The sequence below is a fragment of the Trachurus japonicus genome, chromosome 11, assembly GCF_045865225.1.
Source record: "Trachurus japonicus isolate A0001 chromosome 11, Traja_1.0".
NCBI classification, from domain to species: Eukaryota; Metazoa; Chordata; class Actinopteri; order Carangiformes; family Carangidae; genus Trachurus; species Trachurus japonicus.
In genome coordinates this window covers 9730208-9739856 of record NC_140917.1, presented here as the reverse complement: position 1 = coordinate 9739856, position 9649 = coordinate 9730208, and the positions used below count along the sequence as shown (strand labels likewise).

The 9649-nt window shown below is 42.5% G+C and overlaps 1 pseudogene; it reads left to right on the top strand.

Moving 5' to 3' along the window:
- On the top strand, positions 1 to 595 carry LOC146978217 (lactose-binding lectin l-2 pseudogene; annotated as a pseudogene).
- Positions 596 to 9649: the final 9054 nt, after the last annotated feature.

Here is a 9649-nt window from a genome sequence, read left to right as displayed (position 1 = left end):
ATCAACTCCTCGATTGGCTCCAAAGAGACGGCATCATGATCCTGCTCCTCCTCCTGTTTGGTCTGGCTCTGGGTGCTGAGACTCCTTCGGGTGAACCTGTAGTGAAGCTCCAGCGTGGAAACTGTCCCATGTTCTGGTACAGCTTCAACGGACGCTGCTACAAGTACGTTGCCACACGTATGACCTGGGCGGATGCAGAGCTCCACTGTGTGTCAGAGGGAGCCAACCTGGTGTCCGTCCACAGTCTGGATGAAAATAATTTCATCAAAACCTTGATCAAGAACTTTGACCATGCTGAGGGATTCACCTGGATTGGACTCAGTGATCTCCACAAAGAGGGCAGGTGGATGTGGTCTGATGGCTCTGCTGTGAAGTTTGAAGCTTGGAGTCCAGGACAGCCAAGTAATGGAGCTGAGGCTGAGCACTGTGGCCACACCAACCATGGTGTGGGGAGATGGAACGATCACACTTGTTCTGTTACACAACCCTCTGTTTGTGCATCTCGCATCTCCTGCTAATAACATTAATGTTCAAGTCAAGCTGTGAGCTTTGGACAGGAGCCAGCATATTCAAACACAATAAAAATACAAGTGTACATGTTTGTATGTGTGTGTTTGTATTTCAATGTTTGTCACAGGGGGCCAACCAGGGGCCTGTAGCTACTATGAAGCAGGATTTGAGCTTATCGAGGTAACTTCAGGGTTCTCTCTCTGGGTTTTCTGTACTTCAACGGTGGTTCACTTCTATTGTTACTGCTTGGTACCACTAGTTGGCGAACATGTTCAGTTTAAATCCTGACGTCATTTGTGGGTGTGTTTTTAAGCAAAATATCTGAGAAAAAAGAGCTTGACTGGGGCGTAGCCACTCTTCTTTCACTGTTGGGGCTCCCGCAGCTCGAAGCTGAACAGGAAGGGATCTTCAGGTGTTGAGAAACACCGTGTGTGTGGCAGACTGTAGACTAAATGCACAGAAAGAAATACTTTTTCAGTGTAAATATGTTTCAAATTCAGTTTTACTGAAAGTCACATAATCCAATGTGGCTGCCACCTGGTGACGTCACAATATGCAAATTAGATGAGTCAATTTACTCCTATCACAAACTTGAAGTCATTATGAATATTTTTCTCATTTACACCATAGATTTATCTCTCACCACTTGCAAGCTACAGCCTTGTGAAATCTTGAAATCCAAACTTAATATTTCCCTAAATAAACTCTGGCGCCTAGAGGGTTAGTATTGCTTTAAACTGTAGAGTGTAGAGTGCTTACAAATGAAACATATTATTACTATTATTAGAAAGTTATTTAATCTGCTGGTAAAATCAATAGAAGAAAACATTATGAAACAGCAAAAAAACACAGATTTTTATAACAAACCATGAACTCATCACATTTGGTTTCTATATAAAAGGGGTGTTATACAACTAAAATACAGTATAAAGTGTAACATCTTTAAGAAATTCAATCAACACTTTCTGAGCTGTCGTGTCATTGTTTCTTGTAGGGATTGTTGTTTTTTTTCTTCTTTGTTTAAAAAAAAAATTCTTTTATAAGGAAGCCTGCAGTGAAAATCATCTGACGCACATCTGGTAGACAGATGTGTGGGATTAAAATCATGCAAAACGAGGTAAGAAATTAAAACACTGCCGGCACCAAGTTTACAGAGGAAGTAATTAGATGGTTGTCAGGCGTTTATCTCACACTGCGAAGAAACAACATCCCCACCCTCAAACCACAGGCTGTCAAGACCAATTAAAAATGGATGAGAAACAAATGAGGAAATTCGAAGGGTTGATCTTATGAGACACAGGTGGATATATGTGGAGTCAAACTGCTCTGAATACACAGATATGAACATGACAGGACATGTTCCAGCTAAAACAACATGAACCTGTGACAGCAGCTGAGTCACCGGGCGACGTGGCCGAAGAGTGACAGCAATGAGCTGATATGCAGGTGGCAGCAGCAGCAACAACAACAACAACAACAACAGCGACATGTTGCAGACAGAGTAAACACATTTCTGATTGATCCACATTCTCCTCTGTCTGCAGCACATTCCTGATCCGTCAGATCACAGCTGATCTGTGGTCAGTCAACGTGGTTTCTTGAACTCAAGATTACAACACATGGATTTCAGAGTGAGATGAAGGTAATAATGTCAACTATGCCAGTGTTTGGTTACTTTATTTCAAAGACATGCTGCATCAGCATGTTGGACATAAAAAACGACAATATACTCATACTTTGGCTAAGTCCAATTTCTGATCCATACCCCTTCACCTACTCTCACCTCTATCCCCCCACGTCATAATGCATTGATATCAGACAAGCGATAAAAAAAAAAAAAAGTTCAACTAATTTGCTTTAGTTCAATTTCAGACTTCATCTTCTGTATCAGACATGATGCCACTGGGCTTCTCTGAGGGGTAGAAATTGGATCAGACCTTTGTCAACCAGCATCAAGTTAAAAGTGACAGTAATTTGGCAGCTTGATTAGCAGCTGCTGAGGCTTAAACTTTGTGCAAAATTCTATTATCGAGTAGGCCTAAATCCGGGGTCAAAGTGGGTTAGTTTTTTTTCGCAATGGATAGCTAATGCAGACGCACGAATTATGCGTCACGTTGCTCACGATTCATCAATGATATTAGGATCTGTCATCCATCAATCAAACGTCTGAGAAAAACGAGGATGTATGATAGAGAAGACTCGTCCACCAGCACCGACACAAAACTCTCCTCCGTCCCTACTCCACTCTCCTCCTCCAGATCCCTGCGGTCCATTACTTAGCCTAGCTAGCTAAGTTAGCAAGCTATAATGTAGCTAACACACACACACACACACACACACACACATAACGGAGGGTCCGGGTGCACTCACTCACCCATAAAGAACGAGCAAACCTAATTGCCAAGCGGTCATTGACCTCTTGGTGTAACGGATGTGCACTCACTCACCCATAAAGGACATGCTAACCAGATAGCCAATCAGTTAGCATCATCGCCTGCTGTTCAGGAGACCAGGGTTCGAACCCCACCTAGGGCAGCCCGTGAGAAACACAACGCAGAGGGCCAGATATGATGTCGGCTACATTGGCACAGCGGTTTGCATTGTCGCCCGTCGTACACTCGCCTAGCTCAGTCCTAGCCTGATGCATCAGCCGCTTATTTCATTACATTTCAAAAAGCGTCTGAACCTGAGCCATAGGGATTCGTTTGCTTCCGGGAGGCGGTTGCTTACATTTGCTTCAACTAATCGCTGCTGCTTGGTGGTCACGTGTGCTATACACCGGTTAAGCTCATAGGTTAATCTTGAGCGCTTGAGTTCAACGTCATCGCCTTCACTTACCCGTCTGTTCGCTGATTGGTCCGTCCGCTCTGGCGGACGGAGCAAACCGAAACGCATTGCTAGTGTCCTGACTACATTGTTGAGGCAAATGAAATTTGCCGGAACCAGTAGGCGGCGCTAGCCTGGCTAGCTCAGTCCCACCCAAAACACTGAATATCCTGCCCGCTCGATAAATGCTAAATCAAATTTATTTTCCTTCCTTGTGTAAACTCGTGCAGAAACTCGTGGAAGGAGGCGGGACAAAGGACAAACGGCCATTTCTGAACACCTTTAATGCACAAATCTAGTTTAGTTCCTCTTTAATTAGTACAGAGTGTAAAACTGGGCAAAGCTTGACCTAGCGTTGGTTTATACGTCACTGTCGACTTCTTTTTATGAATCTGTATCTGCAGAAACATTCACAACAGTAGTTCACACATTCAGCCTTGTAAGTTCTCCAGAGATCCATCAGTCCAAGCCCTCTGTCTGTTGGGCTGTTATCACTCACTGTTATTATGACTCAAGTTATCGATGTCAAATTGCACGTTTGTCGTCCTTATTTTGTTTGACCTCATTTTTCTGTTGAAGGAATCAATCATTTCTCTTGAATCTTTTCCACTTCAACTCTGATCAAAAGTATTGGAATTCCTTGAAGCTCCGGACGTTTTCTAAAGGTCAGTGACTCAGTTTGATCATAGAGGAACTTTTCTCTTTTAGAGTGAGTCATTACCATGGTGTTTTCAAATACACCTTGTAATAACTGTTAATCAGAAAACTAACATTTTTTTTTACACATTTATCTTGCAAAGAAGTTCATTGGAAAAGGAGTTTTAAACCTGCAGGAAACTGACAAAGAAATGTTTGACGACATCATATCGTATCAAACAAAGAGCCTGTCTCTGTCAGAGCGGGTCTTTGTCAGGTCATTCGTCCACATATCTGACTGGACCGTCAAACAAAAACAATCTGAGCGGCGTCTTCTTGACCTTTTACACAGTGACCTCCGAGTCCGTGATAAGACACCAACTTGTCAGCGTGCGAATGAATTCAATAAAGAGCAGCAGCAGTTGTAAAGTGTATGACTTTATAACAGTCCTGCGGTTCATAAACAAAAGGTTTAACTATCAGTTCAATAATGTCATCTTTTCCGGTTGGTACGGTGGCCTTGATAGCTCAATGCATTGCAGTTTAACAGAAGAGATGCAAATAAACTAAAATAAAGTTCGTCATACAACTCATCTGGGATGTTTCCAATAGACAAAAGCATGAAGATGTAATTGTAAATGGTATAATCTGGTACAATATCAGGAGGCAGGTGACCTATGCAATCTGCTTTATCAATCACACCCGATACAGGAAACTAATCCTGGCTTTTGTGCATTACTAAATTAGGAAACATAAATAGTTGGTTAACGTTTGGAAAATGCCAGTTCAGGTTCAGCAACTTCTCTGGATTATCCCAGACGATGAGCTGCTGGACGTTCCTATCAAACATTAACATTTAAAAAGACTTGCTCTATCTACTCCCCTCATTGACGATGTGACATTGTCCCTGTGAATTCAACAGCAGCTTAACGCTCCGATGCGGCAGAGAGAGACTCATTGATCTGACGGATCGATCCGCTCATGCAGCGCCTGCAGGATCGACGGCCTCGCAGTCGATTTACAGAGTGTTATAAAGAACCTTTAACACTTATTATTGATGCACTGTGGGTGTTTAAGTGCCCCACACCTGGTGAAAGTGTTTGCACGTAATGATTTAGATGTATTAAAACTGCTCTGATCATTGCACTGCTTTATGTACAGACAGATAATGCATGGAGCTTTTGTGATGTTTGAACTTCTGCAGCTCCTTTAAAATCATCTCAGTGATCCTTTATGTCTATTTTACACCTCTGTCTTCTCGCCTAATCTCCCGCTCCCTGTCGACCGTTACCAGGTTAATGCTGCCCCCTGCTGGACAAAAGCCTTTGACACAATCAAAGCTTCTCCTTTTTTTATTATTACAGTAACTTGTGCAAAACCTCAACTTAACGTTCCTCTTTTTGTGGTCTTGTTTTGCAGCTTGTCTCAGTCATTCATGTTTTCTCTGTGGTTTCTCTCTTTTCTTCCTCTATTAAAGCTATAAATATGGTGGGTCAATGTCTGTGCAGTAAACACCAAGGTATCTGCAAATTGAAAACAGGGGTTTGAAAATGACATTAAAATTTAAAAAAAATCACAGGAATTACATGAAGAGAGTCTGGAGTTCATTATTATGATTGCTCACTGAGAGGCTCTATACTTGTGGTTACCAACAGAGAGCGCCATTGCTGCTCCCTCTTCCTGTCTGGTTTCCTCAGAGTCTGGTGAGATTTCTGACTGTGAGATGAGGAGAAGAGACACAGGGACTTTTCTGAAAATGTAAAAAATAAGGGAAATCTGAAGAGGAATAATCCACAATTTGAAGAGGAAAATGTAAAATGTCACAGTTATTTTTGAGAAAGTATGAAAAATAGTAGTATCAGTGACCATGTTCTGATCAAATTCAACTATTATAATCTCCTCCTGTGACTAAACAGTTCAATATCAAGCCTCCACTGTTGGTATTTTATTCAGCTGTGTATTAATGTTTAAATATATAGGCCTACATACACACTTCACACTCACACTCAAACTCACACACTCAGCTCCTCCTTCATGACCGGTAAAATGTCCTGAAGCAAAAACACAACAAAAACCTACATGGCACAAAAAAAAAAAAAAATCAAAGCTTCTACAGTAAATGCACCTTGTGTGTCGGAGTGAGTGTGTAAATGTGTGCGATAGCCTCTAACACTTTCATGTTAATTGAGACATGTGAACATTGGAACAGGCTGTTTGTGTGTGTGAGTGTGGGTGTGTGTTTGAGCATAGTGGGGGCAAATATTAACTTTGACCAAAGTACATTACTGTTCCTGAATTACGATGCACAAATGTCAGCAGAGTTAATGTATTTGAGTGCCAGCTCCGACCTTCAGTCTGTATACGGCCGCCGTCCTTACAGCCACATTTCATTTCACCAAACACATTCATCACGGTTGTGTGTGACAGACTGTGCAGCACAAAGCAGGGATTCATCAGAAATAGGACTGAACTTGCAGCTTAATGAGGCGGTGATAGATCAGAGGTGTGTGTGTGTGTGTGTGTTTGTTTTAAGCTCGTTGTGTTGTTCTAATGCAACAAATACAACTTTAATCCATCAATCAGTCTGTCAAATGATTTATTCCTGGGTAGTTACGTGCAATAATCCCATCAAACTCAGAACCTAATTCCCTGTAAATGACTCACTGAATGTCTGTACCAACTATTTGTGTTTTGTTTATTATTGACAGGGTTCATCTTATATAATTTGAATATAGTGGGTTATAATTATTTTTATGTCTCTGCACATATGAGATGGAGCATAGCTAAGTACTATCCACCTCATGCTAGCTACTGTGCAGCTAACATGCTAAGTGCTAATGGAAACAGAAACTCATTTTATAGAAGTTCTCTGCATTCAAGAGAAAACCAGAACCAGTGCACCAAGTAATCCTCCATTTGGATCAATGCACGCCCAAAAATACTACTGCAAAAAGCATCAATAAAGTTAATAGTTCAGCATTGCATTTGTCTGTGTGTTATTGCATCATTTTTGTTCCTGCTTCTCTCCGTCCCCTCGGCCTCAAACCAGGAAGTTAGCGATGACTGAGCCGAGCTGACAGTGGCACTTTCCAGTCGCCGGCGAAGGAAGCGTCAACTGATGAGTTGGCTAAATCTGCGCAGCCTGATGAGTCAGAGTTGGAAGATGTATATTTGTTAAAATCTCGGCCACCACATTTATTCAGCTGCAGATTAATTTAATTTGAGGAGACACAGAGAGTGGAGGTTCTTTTGCTCAACCAGGGAACGACATGTTCGTAACCCAGAGATCCTGTTTTCCAAACCAACAATCAATCAGGATTCCTAAAATCTCCTCTGTATGTTCTGGAGGTGACTGAGTCCATCTCCAGCCACAGGATCCCGGTGTCTCTGTAAGCTTGTCCTCAGGCGCCAAAGCCTCTCAGTGCTGCTGCTGCTGCTAGACAAAGCAACAAACGTGACCTTTTTGCACTTTTGTGGGGAGCTGCACATCTAAAGTACAAAGATTAAAGGGATAGTTCACTCAAAATTGAAATTTCACTCATTATCTACTCACCCTCATGTCGACTAAGGGCTGGGAGAAGTTTCAGAGTCCTCTGTGACTTCTCTGAGTTACAGCGGGGCTCGGCGCAGCACTGCACTGCCATATGATGGTAGCAAACGGGGCTCACTTTTCTTCGTCCAAAAAGACACACCAAAAAACATCCAAATACCTCCATACTGCTCGTCTGTAATGTCCCTCTTGTATTGAAGCCCCAACATGAGAAATTGTTCCGAAAAAAATTAAATAAGTATATGTTTTAAGTATAGGTTTGTAGCGGAAGCTCCCAGTGTCTCAGTTCACTGCTTTGCCTATTAAATTTTTTTCGGAACAATTTCTCCTGTTGGGGCTTCAATACAAGAGGGACATTACAGACGAGCACTATGGAGGTATTTGAATGTTTTTTGGTGTCTTTTTGGATGAAGAAAAGTGAGCCCCGTTTGCTACCATCATATGGACATGCACTGCTACGCCGAGACCCCCTGTAACTCAGAGAAGGCACGGATGACTCTGAAACTTCTCCCAACCCTTAGTCGACATGAAGGTGAGTAGATAATGAGTGAAATTTCAATTTTGAGTGAACTATCCCTTTAAGGGCCGCTTTCCCAGAAAGAGTTCAAATAAGGCAGAGGGTTTGGCTTCATCTGGAGATAGTGAATCACGGATTAACGAGAAAATGAATAAAAGGATTCTCATGAAACGTGGAATTAACCCAGAAGAGCTTAACATTTTATGAAACAAACAGGCACAGGTCGTCCTGTTTGGGTAACACACAAAAACATCGTCTCTGACCTTTTAACTTTAATTACTGGTTGCATTTAAACCTGTTTCCAGGAATAGGATAGTCCAGCTGCTTAATTCTTCCTTTAAGAAGTTTAAGACCATTTGACACCATGACAAAGAAAGCAGGTTGTTGTCAGTCTGTATTAAAAGGCTGTTTAAGTTTAAGTTTTAAGTTTAAAAGAACTAAACTTAATGAAAAAAACAAAATGAATGACAAAAGTCTGAATTTAAAGTCACATTTATAGTTATTAAAAACGCTACAGAATGACCCGACCCTGTACAGATGTAAAGCGACACATCTGGAGCTCTGGAGGAGTCCAGGTGTGCACTGAAACTCAAGCTGCAGTCTCACTTCCTGCCGAGATCAAGCGGCTAATCGTGGCCTCAGGTGATGGAGGGCACACCGGCCAATCACGTCGTCCCGTGGTCTGTGGAAGGTAATCTGTGCCGGGGGCAGAGAATGTGTGTGTGTGTGTGTTTGTGTTTTTGTGCTTTGTCATCCGCCTCTGAGACACACACACACACACAGACATGGACACACGGACACACACATGGACACAGACTTCATTGTTTCAAATGTTTTGTAATCGTGTCCATGTTTCTGAAAGTCCTTGTTTATGTGTGTGTCTGTGCATGCAGGCGTACCTCCATGTGTGTGTGCGTGTTTGTGTGCATGCATGCATGTGTGACTATTTATGCATGTGTGGTCTTTGTAAAGTGAGGATGTTTCCCCCAAGGTGCTGGATGTACGTACAGATCACTTTCAAAGCTCAGAGATCTCCCCCACCTCGCCGCGAGCCCCGTTGTTCCCAGCACACATCAGACTCCCAGTGTTTTGTGAAGAGAAGCGCTATGCTGCGGCTTTGTGTGTTTTTTTTCTCAGATCAACATCTCACGAAGGCCGATAACCCATCATGCGGCTTTGAATGGAGGAGCTGTTCTGCTCACAGTGTGGCGGCTTTGTCTCCATGTTTACAGGAGGAAAACTGGTGAGATGTTTCACGTCCCTCTCGGCTCAGTTCAGGTTTCATCCAGCTCTTACATCACCTCAAAAAAAGAAAACAGTTGATTTCATGATTTTGCTCCATTTCTTCAGAAAACGCAGCTCAACACTCTGGGTCCTGATTTTAGTTTTCCAAGAGGGCGACACGTGATAATGACCATGAGGGCGTCAAAGCCAAACCTTTGATGTGTCTTTCTGTTTCATCTTCAGATAGCTCATGTTGCACTTGACTCAATATGACGCCCAGATCTTCATCGAGGTCGTGGTTTCGCTCTCGCCCTAGAAGGCCCAGAAACAGTCCGTCTGGTCTTCAGTCAGCCCCAAAAAGGTTCATGACTCTGCTACACATGGAC